The sequence below is a fragment of the Micromys minutus genome (assembly GCF_963924665.1).
Source record: "Micromys minutus genome assembly, chromosome: 15".
Lineage (NCBI taxonomy): Eukaryota > Metazoa > Chordata > Mammalia > Rodentia > Muridae > Micromys > Micromys minutus.
The window spans coordinates 28,187,099-28,205,858 of record NC_137984.1 but is presented as its reverse complement, the minus strand read 5'-3'; the positions used below and the strand labels follow the sequence as shown (position 1 = coordinate 28,205,858).

Below are 18,760 nucleotides of genomic sequence, written 5' to 3'. Positions count from 1 at the left end.
TTTGCTTGAAAGTATTTTCATCAGCTCTTCCCTTACCATAAACCTCTGTGCAGCTAGTGACTGGTAGAAGCTGCAGAAGACACACACTCTACTCTGAATCCAATAAGCCACCCTTGACTGTCTGCCTTCTTACCCTGACTCCTCCAGATAGCAGAAGGGAGCAAGAAATGAGGGTCCAGAATGAACAGACTGGACACAGTGATTAAGCTTTTTCTCTGGGGTCCTCAAGAAGGTAAATAGTAATTGCTTGGATCTTCTCTGATTCTCTCATATCCTCAGAGTGTTGGAATGGCCTAGGGCCATGGAAGAACAGCCAAAAGCATGTCAACAGATACCAGGGGCCAGGGCCTGTCATCTGGCATACAAAGACACAAGCCAATCCTAGCCCATCACTTCATGTCATCATTAATGGTACAGATGGCTAGTTATCAACTCAGACAGACTGTTGACTGATTGCAGAGCCTCATTTGTACATGATCCCCCCAACCCAAGGCTTTTGCACCTACAACTAAGCTACAAGTTGGTTTGTTGGTCTTGCAAGACAGATAGTGTTTGGACCAGAGATCTTTGTACTTTCTGATGAGGCTCTAGAGGCAAATTTAGACAAATCAAATGCTATAGCTGGATCTCCTTGTGTCTTGATAAGTTTTTATGAATATTAGGTTTCTACTGCCAGGTAAGTTTGGGCAGCAGGAGAGGTTGCTGCTGTACAAATACAAGAACTTGAATTCAAAGCTGAAGCACCCACATTTAAAAACCAAACAGCCTGAAGCCCATGTCCTGTAATACCAACTAGAGGAGAAAGAAACAGGAAGATTCTTACGCCTTGCTGGCCCTTTATCTGGTTCTGGTCAAAAACTCCTGCCCATGACTTGGTGACACCCACATTTAGGGTGGGCCTTCTCACCTTAGTTAACCCAATCTAGAAGCTCCCTCATAGATGTGCGCAGACATTTGTCTCCTAGGTGTTCCAGGATCCTGTCAGATTAACAACATTTACCACCACAGGCCTTAGGATTTACAGTAGGACATGATAACTGACAGCTCAGATGAAACTGAAGCTCCCTTCCTCCCGCCTCCTTTCAGCTGCCTGAAATGCAGATGTTTTACGACAATAGATGATTTTAAGACTCTAACTCCCATGGAACTCCTGTGCCATTGCTGGCCTGCCTGTGTCTGAACTTCATTAGAAGAGAAAGATAAAATGTCTTCCTCAATCAGAGTCTAGTTTTTCTGTATGGTGCAGATAGATTTTAATTGATTTGCTTTGAAGCGTGTTGTTCGGATGTTAAATTTATTTATATGTAACTAGCTATGAGTATTTACACTCTTTTGACACACCAGCTTTCTAGTCTTTTAATAGCAGCAGCAGCAATTACAATTGCTCAAACATGCTATATCCCCTTTTTGTCTGTACTGGATAATGACATTTTCATGGGGTCTTTAAAAGATTTTATTTTAAAATTATGTATATGTATATACTTGTGTGGGAGTCTGTGCCCAGTAAGGGTGACCTCAGCAGCCACAGTCATTAGGTTCCCGGGACCAGAGTTTCAGACCGTGAGACAGTCATCAGAGATGGACTCTGGGTACTGAACTCTGGTTCTTTGCAAGAGCAGTGTGTGCTCTTAGCTTCTGAGCCATCTCTCTAGTCCCTCCCCATACTTCTCGAAGCTGGATATGAACACAGTAGACTGTGGAAGGGAGTGATGAGCCACCTGGACCACCTGAGATCCAGGTCGAGTCACTGTGATGGCAGTGGGCATGCATACGCCTATAGAGCATCCCCTTGGCAAGGGGGCAGGGATTGATGTTCAATGTCCTCTGATGATCCACTCTCGGCACATGGCATGGTCAAAATCTAAACTGAGGGTAAAGAAAAAAAATCACTGAGTTTTTTTTTTAACCATAGCAGAAGTTAGACCCTCCTAATCATTGGCAGAAACATCCAAATTTTCTAATAACAATAGTTATGCTGTATAGTGCTTTTTCATTTCCAAAACAGTACTTGAGACAAACTACTTATTCACTAAATATTTGTATGCCCTAGACATGATGCAGAACACTTCAAAAAAGTGTGTTTCTACCACATCAATCCTATTTGGAACACTGCTCAAAAAACAAAAACAAAAAGAAAAACAAACAAAAAAATGGAATGAACCCAGGACTACATCAAATGATCAAACTATCCCTACTTGCTTAACCTGTGACACTGTACAAGTTCTATAGTCCTCCATTTTTTACATATAAAATGGGGACAGTTTCTCATATTGTTATAGGGTATAAATTTATACTGGAAAAATCACTTGGCACGTGGATTTAAATAAATTTAAATAAATGAAAGCTTTTGTATACAGCTCACTGTGGTTTTGCTTTTACAAGTTTCCTTACATAAAAAGATTGCAGGTTGGAAACACTCATACACACACACACACACACACACACACACACACACACACAAAAAAAAAAACCTATTCCTACTGTCTCTAACCTATAACATGTGAAGATAGTCTGGAAAACGCTTACCAATCTGGATAACAACACACAAATTCTGGAGACTCATTCTTATTAAGAGAATTAAAAGATGAAACCAGCTTTTGCTTGGCTGACCCCTTCCAAAAGGACCTAAAACAGAGCATGTTGGGACTTGTAGTTTCTGCACCCAACAGAAAACAACTATAAGTCTTCTGATTGCCCATTGGAAGTCCCTTGAACTCTAAACATGCATTTTAAGCCATTCTCAAGGTAACATAGCAGCTAAGAATAACTAATTGGGCAACATTCTCTGACTGCTGGCATGAACAGTTAAAATCTCTGCACAACCGTGACAACCTTACTGGAAGGTTGGTTATTCACACAAAGGGGAAAAAATGGCCCCATTAGAGCCAGGATTGCATTTAGACTACATTCCACTTTCCCATTGCAAAGTGCTACTAACAGAACAGGGTTTCCTTTTAAATTTTCTCATGCTGGCATATGGGAAAACAGCTTTCTCTTACCCTGGACGTTGTTAGAGAAGGAGAAGGCAAGGGGGGGCATCTTTTAGTGGTATAAGCAGTTCTGGACAATCAACAGTAAAGGTCGACATATAGTACTTCAGTGGTCCACACTCAGGCCCAAGGATTCTGTGGGGATGCCGGTGTGGTGCCATGGCAACAGATCTCTAACAGTCATGTCCCAGTAAACTAACTTCCCATGCACTTGCAATGTACTAATCACAGACCCTCTTCTAAACCCCTCAGCGGCTCCTCTCAGCCGCTCCATCTCCAACCTCAGGCCTGTCTTTAAATACACTGTTATCTCCCCCGGCATGAGCCACAGCCTCAGTGAGACTGTCCTGCCCATCTGTACATTATTTTCATTCTTGCTTCCTTCCCCCTCCTACCTAGATTGATCCCATCTGTCTTAAATTCTTTTCTGTTGCTGAAATAAACACCACAAAGAAAAGCAACTTGGGAAAGAGAAAGTTCTCTTGGTTCACACATCTCCTTTGCTCCAGCACAAAGAGAAGCCAAGCCCAGAATCTAGAGGTAGGAACTGAAGCAGAAGCCATGGATGGGGCACTGATTAATGGTTTAATCCCAAGGCTTGCTCAGCTGATTTCTTATACAACTGGTACTACCAATCCAGGGTTAGGACCACCTACTATGGATGGGGCACATCCACCATCAGTAAAGAAAATAGCCTATGGGCCAATCTGATAGATGATTGAAACAATTCTTCAGTGTATTATCTCTTATCCTAAGTGTGTCTAGTCTGTATCACGTTGGCCAAAACTAACCAGCACAGCATCTGTCATTCAAGGATCTCCACCCCCCCCCCCCCCGCAGGGCCAACCCAGACCATGTTTCTTTTTTTAATGAAGGAATACATGCCTCATCAAACTATTGAAAAACAAACATTGCATTCTATCGTTCCAGCAATACACAGAAAAGATTTTAAAAGTGCAGTAACCATGTTTCATGCTAAAGTTCCACTTTATTCTCTGAAAGTAAAGTTCATATTGAAGTATACCCCATTGATGACCTGGTCCGTTATCCGCCCTGAAGACAGAGATCCCTAGAGAACAAGATTGGGGTTCAAATGGGGTTTTCTTCTCTCCCAAATATGTGGCTTTATGCCAACTTGACACAAGATGAAGTCATCTGGGAAGAGGAACCCCCTCCCTCGAGATGAACCTGTATTTTCTTAGTGATTGAGGTGGGCAGACCTACCCTTTTGGTACCACTCTCAGGCTGGTAGCCCTGGGTTGTATAAGAAAACAGGCTGAAAAAGCCATGGAGACCAAGCCAGTAAGCAGCACTCCCCTACAGTCTCTGCATCAGCTCCTGACACACGTTCCTACTATCCAAGTTCCTGCCCTGACTTCCCTCAGTGCAGGACCATTACCTGGAAGTGAAGGGGAAATAAGTCCTTTCTGCCCAACTTGCTTTCCTTTATGGTATTTTATCACAGCCATAGATGCCGGAGCCAACACACAAACAAGTAAAGAAATGAGTTCATGAAATCCGAGTGGGGCTTTAATGACGGAATGCGGAGGGCTTTTAAAGAAATAATTGGTCCCTCCTCAATATGGAGGATGTCGGCTGCTTGGGAAATGCCAAGGAAGAACATTGTGAAGCAATGTCAATGCCAGGTCCCAGGAGAAAAGGCATTCTCAGGAGACCTAGAGCCTGTCAGCACCCAGACTAAAGTAAGAACCATGGAATCTCATGGATACCAAGACTGAAGCCAGGGACAGGATGGCACTGTTGGACGCCATTCTCACAGGATACAGAATAACTTGGTTGGAATGGCTACTAAAACCTCTTTCTCAATAGCCCCACACCTAAGCAAACTAACACCATTCTGCTTTATTTTTAAAATTGATACAAGCCCCCCCCACACACACACACAACGTAAGATTATATAAATATATCTTTAATATATTTTTAAACCATATTTAATAGCAGGGGTGGCAACTAGGATCCGCACCCTTAGCAGGTGGCTGAGCTGAAGTGTTATGCCAGGAGGGAAAAGGTGACATCTGGCTGGTCTCCCAGATACAAGCAGAATTTGGGTAAGTGATGAGTGACCAGGTTGAGAGAAGGACTTGCCCTTTGAAGGTATTATTTTGACAAAACCCATGCTAATTGAAGCTTTCACTTCTGTGGAAAATACTGAAACCCAGAGCTTTATCGTGTAGAAGACTGGGGATTGTGTGAGTTTAGATTATGTGAGAATGTGATACCTGTTACTGTATCATAAGGAAAGTGACCCTAAATATTGAGTCCATATGGCCAAAAGGGAAGACACACATGGGGTGAAGACTCAAAGCCATTCTTTTTAAAAACAAAACTCTGTTCAACAGGGAAGCAACTAACGTCCTTGTACACTGAGACAATTAGCTTTCGACAACATTTCCAACTTACCATGCTCCTGCTTCCTCCAAATCAGAAGGCAAGCATCATCCTCGTATTTTTAATGATGCTCACTGGTGCTGGAGAGATAGCTCAGTGAGTAAGGACATTTGCTGAGCAAGAGCCTTGTGTGGTCATGCATGCCTGACACTCCAGCACTGTGGAAGAAAGAGACTGGGGAAGATGCTGGCCACCAGCCTAACTCCAAATTCCGTAAAAAAAAAAAAACCCTACACCAGATGAATGAGTTAAGATGGTGGCCAAGCCCAACAGCTGATGCTCTCTTCTAGTCTGTGTGTAGTCACACAGACCCACACACATGTGTGCACGTACTATACATACATGCCATACATAACACAAAGAAAGAGAGAGAGCTGATAAATGACTCATGGAATTATGGTAGAGTTACGGAGACAGGCCATAGAGGGATTTAATAACTATTGATCAAGTCAATAACTGAACAGAATAGGAAAGATAGGCAAGTTATTCATTTCTCTGTTGGTTAATTAAAGAAATGCACATAGAAGATGTGTGTGTGTGCCTTCTTCCTTCCTCTGAGAGATGTAGCTTTATGCTGTAGCAGCTGTGAAGCAGGACAGCCCGTTTTCCATTGGTGTGTGGCTACTTTTCAAATATACTAAACATGGGAAGTCTGTATCCATTTTAAAAATCAAACACAAAGAGGCTGATGAGGGACAATGGCACAACAGTTTCTCTGGGTCTGGTTTCCAGCCTCCCCGACAGGGCTGTTTTAGCAAACATGTTCAGCACCATGTGGTGCCTCCGCACCATTTGTACCCTTATTTTTGAGTTCAGCAAATGTTCCTTATTTTGCCCCTGTTCACTCGCAATTAATAGTTTCTGATTGGAGCTGGAAGAAGTTCAATTTTCAATTGGCCATACAGGATAGGTTTAAGAAAAGTAATGCTGCATTTGTTTTTTAAAGAGAGAACAAGTGAGTGTCTATTTTTATTATATTTAATAACTTGATAATGACCATGCAGTATCTCTACTTAAGCAATGTTCTAAGGGTTCAAGGTGTGGCTCAGTGGTGTGGAATTTGTCTGGCAAAGGGGTTGGGGGAGGAGTCAAGTCACAGCACTGCAGCTGCTCAAGGCCTCTAAGCTGCTCCGACCTTCTAAGATTTCTAAGTATTGTATAGATCAACAGAGAATAAGACACCCCCCTCTCCTGTTTTTATCTCAATACATTCTCTTAAATGTGTGTGTGTGTGTGTGTGTGTGTGTGTGTGTACTGCTTATGTCAGCAAATGAGGAAGGCATTTTTTGCCCTCTTTAATCACTCTCTGCCTTATTCCTTTTAGGGAGAATCTCTCACTTAACTTGTAATTTATTCTCTCTCTGTCTTTCTCTGTCTCTGTCTCTCTGTCTCTCTCTCTCTCTCTCTCTCTCTCTCTCTCTCTCTCTCTCTCTTTCTGTGTGTGTGTGTGTGTGTGTGTGTGTGTGTGACAACTCATTAGACTGGAATCGAGAAAGCCCCCAGTGCACCTTCTGTCTCCATTCCCTTAGCGCTAGGGTCCAAGAGGAGCATGAGATCACATCCAGCTTTTTCAAGTGGGCACTAGAATCTGAACTCTTGTCCTTAGCTTGTGCAGCAAGCTCTCTAACCTTTATACTGTCTTAGCAGCTCCGGGAATAGGACCTCGATAAATTATTGGTAAGCCTTATCTTCAGCATCATAAAATACCTCCTGTTGAGTTAGTGATGTTTGGCTAGGCAGGCAATAGCATCCTTTGATCCCCAAAAGGAGACATGGCTATACTGGTGCTACTAAAACAAGTGGAACAGGTTTGTTTTGTGTACTTTTCAGTATATATTTCACAACTAAAATGCTTTAAAAATAATTTAGTCATTAAGAAGGCAGCCTCAATTCATTAGAAAGAATTAAGAAATAGCCAGAAGCAATCCAAGGATTAAAACAGCCAAACTCTGCTCTAAAAGTAGCTTAAGGTTTGGAGCTAAGCACCAAGGCTTACTAGAAACTTATGCTTATGGTCAAGTATGTGCTACACTGAGTGTTTGATAGCGCTGTGTACCTAAGACAAGCTGTGGCAGAGCCACAGTTCCCACAACCCTGCCGTCTGGACTGACTTTCTATGTGTGGTTCTTCCAAGCATCCCTCTCATGTGTCCTTGGCCACTCCATAAAATGCAGGTTCTTCATTGTTATTTGCTGTTTGAGATTAGAAATCAAAGAGTGTACAGCTGGAGATGTTGTTAGGAAGATGTGAGATTTATGCCACTGATTAAGACTGATACTGAAGAGTCTCTACCCAGGGTTAAACCTGTCCTTTAGAGCAGAGCCAGTTTCTGACTGTTACTGCCCAGAAGACCCTGATGCCCCCTGCCTACGTGGTCCTATCTATAGATGATAGAGGGTGGTTTCTGATTCTCAGCAGGACAAGCTCAGAAGCATCTGAGTGGCTCATAACTTGGGCTCCAACCTAACTGAAGACTGTAAAAATCAGAGTAATGGTGGGGAAGGTGGAGGGGGTGTATCTTTCCAAAGGTTCCAAAGGACAAACTACTTAGTTGTTTGGTGAACTTCCCTTTAGTTTAAGTATCTCCTAAGATAATATGTAATAATTAATCTGGAGTCACACATCTTGCTGTTTCCTGTATTTAGTGTCTCACACAGACACTGACCAGGGGCTGAGGTACCAACTTATCTCTCTTGGTCAGAAGGCCAGCTTTGTCCTCCCTAACAGATGACTCCAGATCTTGCTGAAGATGACCAAGAAGTCTTGCCTTTCTAGAAACCAGTACAACTGGAAAACATGGCCTGAAGCCTACTTCTACAAGAATCACAACCTCCCATAGGTGTTCATTATTAACTGAGACTCTTCTTATCCAACAAAAGGACTGGGTACACAGAAAAAACTAAATGACCCTAAAAATATATAAGCCTACATTTTTAGAATTAGGTATAGAAAAGGAGAAAGGGGCTGGGGAGATGGTTCTGTGGCTAAGAGTGCTTGGTGGTTTGCATTCTGTGATATAAGCCATAAAAAAGGGCTGAGGGGATGGCTCTGTGGATGAGAATGCCTGGTGGTTTGCGTTCTGTGATATAAGTCAGAAGCTTCTGCGCACGAATGGTTCAGCACTGCACTGCAACTGTCTTTGGTTTTATTTTATTGCCATAGAAATTCAAGCAGGTTTGAAGGCCTTTTGCAAACCCAGCCCTCTGAAGATGGAGACAGGTGATCTCGAGGAATGCTGGTTAGGGAGACTTACTAAAAGGATGGTGAGCTCTGGCTCAGTGAGAGACCCTGATTCAGCAAATAAAGTCTAGACACTCAGTGTCACTTCCGGCCAACCCAAATGCACACACACACACACACACACACACACACACACACACACACACATTTATACACACACATTTATACACACACACAGAAACATACACTTATACACATACACATTTATACATATACACTTACACACATATACATATATACACATACATATACAATACACATATATACACATACACATATGTACATACACATACACAGTTACATGCACACTCATACACATTAGCACAGACATACACACATGAGGGAGGGGAAAAGACAAATTCCATGTCAGCCTCCATGAATGGCTTTTCAATGGAATGTTAATCATTCCTCAAATGCTTGCTGTGCTATATGTCAGATGTGTGCCACACACTGGGGAGTCCAGGAATGAGAAGTCACAACCCCAGTCTCCAATAGTGAACACCGGGAAGAACAAACCTTTGCAGAAGGGCTGCTATGAGAACTTCTGAGTGTTGCTAGGTACACATTTTTAATGGACAGATACTCTACTGCCATAAAGCACATCATTACGGGACCAATAAATCTGTTAATGGAACACAGAGTAACCCATGGGGCCATATCTGAGCAGGATAATGTCCTTCATTTGCCAACTTCAAATGACAATTGAGGAGTAGCTCCAGATGGGCCCCTATAGAGGAGTTCTCAAGGGATTGACCAGTCTTTGCCAAGCAGACAATACCATGACTGTCACCTTGCAAGGCAATGGGACATGACTTAAAAGCCATTCGTTATTAGACTTTAACAACATCCAGCAGCATCTCTTGAGATGATGGCCCATTTCTCTCAGTCCGTCACATCCATTTGGAGGCTAGCAGCTGGTGAGTCTCTAAACCCAACTCCAAAAACCATGTGATGGCTAATACTGGTTGTTAACGTGACAAGATCTAGAGGTGCCAAGGAGATAAGCCTCTAGACATACGTAGATTATGTTATTCTCTGTGCATGCTCTTCAAGGAGTATCAAGATTGCACTAATTGATGTGGGAAGGCCACACTAATTGTGAGTGACACTATTTCACAAACTGGGATTCTGAATGGAACAAAAGGAGAAAACAAACTGAACATTCACTGCCCTCTTCCTAATAGTGAACACATCATGCAACCGCCACAAGTTCTCACCTACCACACTTACCCAAGGCTTTTTCATCTTGATGTCCCTTGAACGACAAGCCAAGATAACCCTTCCTTCCTTCAATTGCTCTGGGCAGGCCTTCTGTCACACAAATAACTAATACAAAGTGTAACTCCCACATGATATGGAATGATACAAGCACACTATGAATGGTTCCCTGGAACCAAGGATGAGCAAGGCCCTGATCTGAAGAGTAGGTATGGCTTCCATGCACTGTTGGTTGCAAAAATTTGCTAGTGTATCTGGTGGTTTAGTGCCAGAGACTAAAGAGCAGCAAAGCTGTCCCTTTGGCCAGCCTTGGGTAAGAGTGGCTGAATGTTGGTCAGCCTTGGTAAGAGAGACTGGATACTGGTCAGCCTCGGTAAAAGAGACTGAATATTGGCTAGTCTTGGGTAAGAGAAGCTGAGTTTTGGCCAGCCTTGGTAAGAGAGGCCGAGTAACCACTCTCAGCACTTTTACTGATCTATTAAAATGCCAGATAACTGAATATGCTCCTGTCAGACCTCCATTGATCGGTAATAACTGCCACACCATCTCTGAAAGCAATGCAGGTAGGACCAGAACTGGATAATAAATAATAACAGTACAAGATTGCTATCTCATCTGCTGCCTTTTGTTGCAGTAACTGCCATTGATCTATTTCTTGGTCTTTTCATCTTCACCTTCATTCCCCAGTGGCTGGGGCAATTATCATTTATGAACTCCTCTGAAGAGGCCCCTATGTCACAGGGTCTCCCAAACAGCCAGACAGTTAACACAAAGAAATGGATCAGTTAGGTTTGCAGAAGCTGCCAACAAACTGCCAAGCTGGACTAGGCACTGGCTTCCAGGGGGAGGACACTAGTCTAGGCGAGACTGGTAGTCTTCTCTCTTGGATCATTTAGCTACCGAACTATAAAAGCCCAAGCCCATTGCCCTGTCTTCCTGCACGGCTGAGACTGTGTGTCAGTCATATGATGTCACACTGCCCATGTCCTGACTTACTCTCCCTCCCTCCCAGACTGTATAGCTCTATTCAGTCTCATCCTTCTTAAAGTTAGTTTTCTGGTATCCGCGGACTTCCTGAAACTAGAAATCATGGCAGTATGTTTGTTATTTTAGGGAACAAAGTCCAAGCATTGATCACCAGAGAGAACTCTAATAGAATTTCAAATGATTCTTCAATAGGCTTTCAACATAAGCCCGATAGGTGCTTCACTGACCTTCATTTTAAAAGGAAAGAGACAAACTGAGGCATTACCTACCTGAGATAAGGCAGCCTGAGAATAAGTTTAAGAGCCTCCTTCCCCACCCTGAAACCTCTTTCCAGAGAAAGCATCTGCCATAACCAAGGCTTACAGATACAAATCACCAGAGCTGGAGTGACTGGCTTTTATCTAGACTGGTAGGCCTTGGAACAAAAATTAATTTAATCTGTCTTGGTATGTGTGTGCGTGTGTGTGCGTGTGAGTGCACATATGCAGAAGCTATAGAAAGTACTGTTTAGGGAATCAAAATTTGCCACTCCAAAACTTGCTACTTTGGCATAAGGGTTTTGAACAGAAGGTAAAAGGGAAATGACATATGTAGAAGAAATTCTACCCTCTCCATATCTGTTTAAAAACAGGGGATACATTTCCCTTTACAATGCTAACTACCCTTACCAAGAAGAAGAGAGACTGCCTCATCACACAGACACAGAATTACCTCTGCATAAATAAGCTTTGTGGGATGGTCCTTGCCTCTCGAATCAGTTTGTTTCACATCTTTATCTTCCCAGAGTGCACTTGTCCTGTGGGCCTCAAAGCTTTTCCCGCTCTCCTTACATCTCAATGATCCATCACTTTTCCCTATGATTGTATATAATCCCTAAATTCTAACTTCTTTCCTAAATCACAGCTCTTTGTGAACTCCCCAATATGTGCAGGTGATTAAAGCTGTTCTTTTCTTTTTAATTATCTATGGTGGGTTGGGTTTCAACTTTATTTTCAGAGCCAATATAAACGGGCTTCAGAAGAACCGCCCCAGTTTGTTCCAAGGAAAGAGATAATTGTTCTGTAACATTTTCCAATAAAGACAGCTGCCTTCCCCCTTCCACAGGATGTGACAGGCTCCTATAAGTCACATCTCTGGAACTGCCATAGATGGGCCACTTCATCATGGCACTCAGGAGACAGCATTCCCCCACCAACTTCTTCCTCCCCTCTCCCCTAGCTCAGAGCACTGCACGCTCTTTTGGATTGCACAAGTACAAACACATGGAGAATGCTAAGAATGCATCTCAGTTTGGCAGAAGGCTTGCTCTCTTCTGCTTGCTGAGTAGCCCTGCAAATGGTGCGAACTGAAGCCAAGCAGCCTCAGAAGCAAAATGTAAGCTAGAGGTCAAGGCAGATGCAGCTGCCCTTGACTTTACACATTCCTGGCTAGAATCCCACTGAGTTAATATTGGGAAAAACAAAAAAGGCAGACCCAGATCCAAGAAATGCCCAGCTGGGGCAAGAGAGAGCAGGCTCAGCAAGGTTTTGCCATGTTTATACACACCATCTTCCTTCTAGGGAGGCCTCCCAGACTGGCCTCTATCTTATCCTTGTGGATTTCTTTCAAACAGACTGTGACCTCCCCAGTAAATTTTACACCCTACTTCTTGAAGGATATGATGATCCCATTTGGGGTGCTGGACCCCACAACAGTTAGACCTGAAACATAAATAAAATCATGTGACTGACTCACTAAAGAGCTACCATATTCCCTCATTTTTCAAATCTGTTTTTTTTTTCCAAATTCTTTCTATGACAGATGGTTTTTATACCTACAAAATGACAAGGAAATCAACCAATGGTTTCTTCCAAAGTCTGCCAAACTGAGGGAGGTTACAATTCTGAGATCAAGTGCACTGTTCATTTCCCAGGTAATCATTTTATTCCAGACACTGGGTTCAAACAGAAAAGATGGTGTCTTAGTTACCTTTCCAAGTGTTGTCACAAATACCCTGATAAAATAAACTCAGGGATCAAAGGTATATTTAGCACTGTCCATCGTTGCAAGACAGTTAAGGCAGCGGGAACTTGAAGCATCTAGTCAAGAGCAGAAAGAAATGTACCACAATTTTTGTATCCATTCATCTTCTGAAGGACATCTGGGTTCTTTCCAGCTTCTGGCTATTATAAATAGAGCTGCTATGAACATTGTGGTACATATATCTTTGTTGTGTATTAAAGTGTCTATGGGGTATATGCCCAGAAGTGGAATAGCTGGATCTTCAGGTAGTACTATGTCCAATTTTCTGAGGAATCGCCAGACTGATTTCCAGAGTGGTTGTATCAGTTTACAACCCCACCAACAGTGGAGAAGTGTTCCTCTTTCTCCACAGTCTCGCCAGCATCTGCTGTCATCTGAGTTTTGGATCTTGGCCAATCTGACTGGTGTGAGGTGGAGTCTCAGGGTTGTTTTGATTTGCATTTCCCTGATGGCTAAGGATGTTGAGCACTTCCTTAGATGTTTCTCAGCCATTCCATATTCCTCAATTGAGAATGTTTTGTTTAGCTCTGTACCCCATTTTTTAATAGTGTTTTTTGATTCTCTGGTGTCTAGCTTTTTGAGTTCTTTGTATACCTTGGATATTAGGCCTCTATCTGATGTGGAGTTGGTAAAGATCTTTTCCCATTCTGTTGGCTGCTGTTTTGTTTTCTTGACAGTGTCCTTAGCCTTACAGAAACTTTGCAAACTAGAGAATATCATCCTGAGTGAGATAACCCAGCCACAAAAGAACAGACATAATATGCAGTCACTGATAGTGGGATGCTAACCCCAGAGGCTCAGACGGCCCCAGAAACAATTCACAGACTGTGTGAAGCTCAAGAAAAAAAGAAAACAAAACAAAACAAACAAAAAATTATGCTCAATCCTTATACACCATGAAAACGTTGACTAATTCCGGATTACATCCTGTTTTACATGTACTTTTTGCTCATTGTAATTAGTAAGACTTTAATGCAGAGTATCAAACCTTAAAAAAAAAAAAAGAAAAAAAGCCAAGCACTGAAAAAAAAATGTATTTGTATACATTTATGCAAAAATGTTTAAAAATTTTTTTTCTTTTATCTTTGTTTTTTTAAATAAAGTTTAAAAAAAAAGAGCAGAAAGAGAAAGAATACATATATACCTAAGCAGTCGAGGACCCAGACCCAGAGAATGGAGTCATAGTCAATGGGCAGGTCTTCTAACCTTCATTAATGTCACCAAGATAATGCCCCACAGGTATGACTCACTACAGGCAGTTCGACTAGATCAGTCCTCAAGGGGACTTTCTTCCTAGGAGATTCTAGAGTGTGTCAAGATGACTTTCAAAATGAAACATCACAAATAGATTCTGTTTTCTAGCAAAGATTTATTAAGAATGTGCGCTGGAGGCTGGAGAGGTGGCTCAGTGGTTAAGAGCACTGACTGCTCTTCCAGAGGTCTTGAGTTCAATTCCCAGCAACCACATGGTGACTCACAACCATCTGTAATGGATGCCCTCATCTGTTGTGCCTGAAGAAAGTTACAGTGTATTCATATAAATATAAGCAGAATAGACAAAACTGAAAATAAGAATATGCTTTAAAAAAGAATTTACATGAATCCTAAAAGTGCATTTTCCCCACGTCTTTTTATATTTCTTAAATTGGGATGCAAGTGAAAATCTGGATTGTGGTTTCTAATCTATAGTAAATGGTATAGTCAGCAATCAACTGTACATGTCACATGGCTCAATTTGTGACAGAAAAGCCATCATCTCCCTCAAATTTGCCTTTCTCTCTTCAAGGCATCCTTAGAAGTCACAGCCAGAGTAAGGATGTCTCCAGAGAAGATCCAGTCATGTGATGCTCCCCACCTAAGTCAGCCATCAGATCTCCTCAACAAGAGGAGGTGAGGCTGACAGCAAAGCCCATTGTGAAGAACCTGACAAACTTTAATTACTGTCCTCTGCATTCGAATTCCTCCCAACTCGGCTCCTTTCTACACATCATCACTTCAAGAACCAATTGTAAAATCTCTTGTCCTGAAATTGAAAGACATGTCTACTTTGGGGGTCTTAAGCTTGCTATACTTTAGCACAGAGTTATTACACACACACACACACACACACACACACACACACACACACACACACCAGAATCTCAAGGTAAAGTTTATACTTTGCCTAAAGCAAAGCCAGAAAACATTGACTGTCTCTAAGAAACTGGAGATCAGAGCATAATTACCAAATGAAACATGGAAGCAGGAACAAAGAGAGATCAGAATATTGTCTGCCGGGGCATGGAGTTCATCAACAGCCAGAGAGGCGTGGCTTACTCCAAACCCAAGTTCCATTTTTATGAAGAAGAGAGACCCTCAGAATAGTGGCCTCTAATTTCCCTTGCTCTACAGCCTGTCCCTTGTGCTTCAGTAATGAAAAGTCATTGCTCTGCTCCCCAGGTTTGCCCACTACCTTCCTTTTCCAAAATGGATCCTCAGATTTGCAAAATAGTCCCAGGTTTGGGATCATGGAGGTGAATGCGTCCGAGGAGAGGAGAGGGAGTGTCTAAAACTCTAAGAGAAATACAAAGCTTTGAAAGTGCACATGCCATATAATTTCATACTTAGAAAGCAAATCGTCCCTGCACTGCAAAATAAACAATGCAAGGCTCAACAAAGTTTGATAAAGCCAAGAAAGATTGTAATTTACAACAGAGAGAGGGGCATGCTATTTTTAAGAAGTTTGTCAGAGGAGGGTGAGTTTCAGAATTTCACAAAACCGGAGCATTTTCAAAAGCTAATAGGTCATCACGGAGGAGAGCAAAGACTCAAACAAGCACTTAACTGACAAGGTTTAATTACAGATCTTTCCACTGACTGGTTCTTTTATTCTGAATACTTTTTCGTGTCTCCAAGACTTAGCAGCAACTTTAGTAAACTAGAGATCAGAACCCCATCATTATAGGATTAAAGATGACACAGTAAACTCTTGTAAGAGGTCCCAAGCACACAGTCATGATTACTACACAACTGCTGATCCCCTCTCCAGAGAGCAAATTTCAGGACCTGATTCCTTGACTAGGACACTAGAGATGCACATAGCATTCAAGAGATACAGCAGACAGACATTATGGTGATGAGGAATGACAGTCAGATAAAGCACTGTGTCTCCACAAAATGATTGCTTTAATCATATATCGAAGTGCAATTTTCCATGGTTTTCTATCACTTTACTCAATGCATTACAGACTCCAACAGTGCTTATGATGAACGTGTGTAATTTAAATAAAAATAGTAGCAAACTGAACACAGTGAACATGTACCTAACCCATCTTAGAACCACGAGTTACTGCTACGAAGACGTTCAAATGTCTCTCTCTGGTGTGTCCCAATCTTACATCTTATGCAAGCAGCTTAAATTTAGGTTTTTTCAATTTTATCACTTGTTGCTTTATTTTCAAATAGCTTACTTGAGATGCACTTCACAAACCACACAATCATTCAGTTGAAGTAAAGTATCCTATGGTGTTTAGCATGTGTGACCATCACAGACAGTTAAAAAAAAATAAAATAAACCTCCCAGCATGCCCCTCTGCTGTCTTTCTACACTCCCCAACACCCTCCACCCCAGCCCTAAGCAACCACTGATCTGCATATAAATGCAGTCATATAAAATATGGCTTTTTGTATCTGGCTTTTGTATCACACACTGTAATGTTTTCCTAGTTTGTCCATACAGTAGCCTGTATTATACTTTGTCTCCCTTTAATGGTGAATGTTATTTATTGTTTACAGATACCAAACTTTGTTTTATCCATTGTTCTTCAAGTGATAGGTGTTTGGGTCGATTCTATATTTTATCCATCAAGAATACCAATCTATAAGCATTTGTATACGAAGCTTTGTGGACATGTAAAATTCCATTTCTCTTGCCCACAGAACAGACAAAAGCTAACAGTTACACCTTTAGAGGGGCTAGCCTTACAAGCTTACTAATCCTAGAAGCCACAAAGATAAAAGTACCAAATGATTTAGGCTCCCAAACCAGCCTCCTCAGCCCAGTAAAGAGCATCAATGCCTACGGAAAATCTTCATCAGCCTTTGAATGATTAAACAGCAGTTATTCCATATGAGCAGGCAACAGTTTCCGCGACTCCAGATGTTGCAGATGAGAGGTGAATTTCAGAAAGCCAGGGCTTCCTCCATTTCTTGCCATTCTTTTTGATGCCATGTCTAAAGAATTTTTCTTGTAGACTTGGTTCACTGTGTTTGTGGGCAATTATTTAGCAAATGAAACCCCTAAAAATCAAATATAATGATGGAGCAAGAGAGAAGAGCTACAGAAATACTTCCATTAAGAATGGCAAATTTTTTTTTGCCACTTTCTCTATGTTCATAGAAATTAAAAGAAACCTACTCCCTACTAAAAGTCTGGATTTTCAGAAATATTCTAGCATCAAGAGTGGGTAAGAAGCAGTAAAGGAGAATGGGAAGAGAGGTTCCTGGAGCCTCTGAAACTTGACACCTGCAAAATACATCCACTCCAGCAGGCAATCACCATGACAGTTCTGCCTGTCCATCTCCAGGGCCCCCCACCCAAGGTGCAAAGGGCACTCGGATCTGATTTCCCACTGAGAACCACCATGTTCTTCACGATTCAGTGCACACTTCTTCCGTTCGTCAGGAACAGATTGATGGACGGAGGAATAAGGTGACCCAGCAACCAGTACATCGTTTACCTTCATGTTAGCTGCGTAGAGTGCGGATTGGAGGATGAGAAGTTGGCAGATATGGAAATGCATCTGAATGCTAATACAGACCCTCTGGGTTATACCGTTGAGCCTTGGACTACTGGAAAGTTCTGGAAAGCAGGATTGCACTATTACCTGTGGTGATTAGAATGGGAACATACAGATAGCTCCTAGCAAGTACAGGTGCTGACCCCAAATGAAGTTCAAGATATTAAGAAAAGACAGAAAAATAAACTATAAAATAAAATACCTCATGAAAAATGACCAATTACAAAAAAAACCCCACTTACATTTGAAACAGAAATATGCCTGTGATTTATTCATATTTAAGAGAAATTACAATTTTAGATTTTAAAAAGTATGTCTAATTTCCAGACATTAGCGTATAAAGTTTACTGATGAAAAGATTTCTACAACTTTAAAAAGAGGATTTGTTTCTTTTCAAATATTAACGGTTCTGCCCAGATTTACAACCGTGAGCAAAACCAACACCTAAGACAAAACAAATTGGAGGTCAATCTGCTTTCCAATAGCAATTCCAGCACTTTAACTCAATGTTCTAGTTTAATTAATTAGTTTAATTTAAATTTAATATTGCTTCCTATGTAACTGATATAAATGACCAGGAAGGGCTAGAGAAAGAAAATACAGCCGCGCCGTGATATGGGGAGTTTTTACTTTGCGTTAGCCAAAGCACAATTTTCCCATTTGCTGGTTCTTTTCACACCAGTCACAGCAAACAGCAAGTGCTCTCAGACGCACCAAAATAAGTAATGTTTTACTATTAGCACTTTTCAACTCATTCCTCCTTAGACTGTCACCTTTTGCCAACCCAAAGCAGACATCGAAACCGCAAGCTTCCGCCGCCTAATTCCGATATTACAGTATTTTCCTAGAAGAAGTGTGAAGAGAAGAGGTACACAGTACGAACAGCATACACTTGTTATTCTAGGGGTGGGGATGGGGACAGAGAATACACACTGTGGGACTGTTAGGCCTGAAGAAGAGGACAGCGGCTTACTGTATTCACCACCAACCTGAGGACGCGTACCCTCCATCTCCCTGTGCTATCCTGGTCGAGGTGAAGCAACTGTCCCTAAATAGCTGCCAGAACAATCCAGAGGCCTCTGTCTGTCCCACGTCGCCCTGCACAACTGAGCTCTG

At 41.9% G+C, this 18,760-nt stretch overlaps 1 protein-coding gene across 4 annotated transcripts in view; it reads right to left on the bottom strand.

Moving 5' to 3' along the window:
* TNIK (TRAF2 and NCK interacting kinase) overlaps window positions 1-18,760 on the bottom strand; it is a 373,654-nt gene that overhangs the window by 293,599 nt on the left and 61,295 nt on the right. The window lies entirely within an intron of this gene.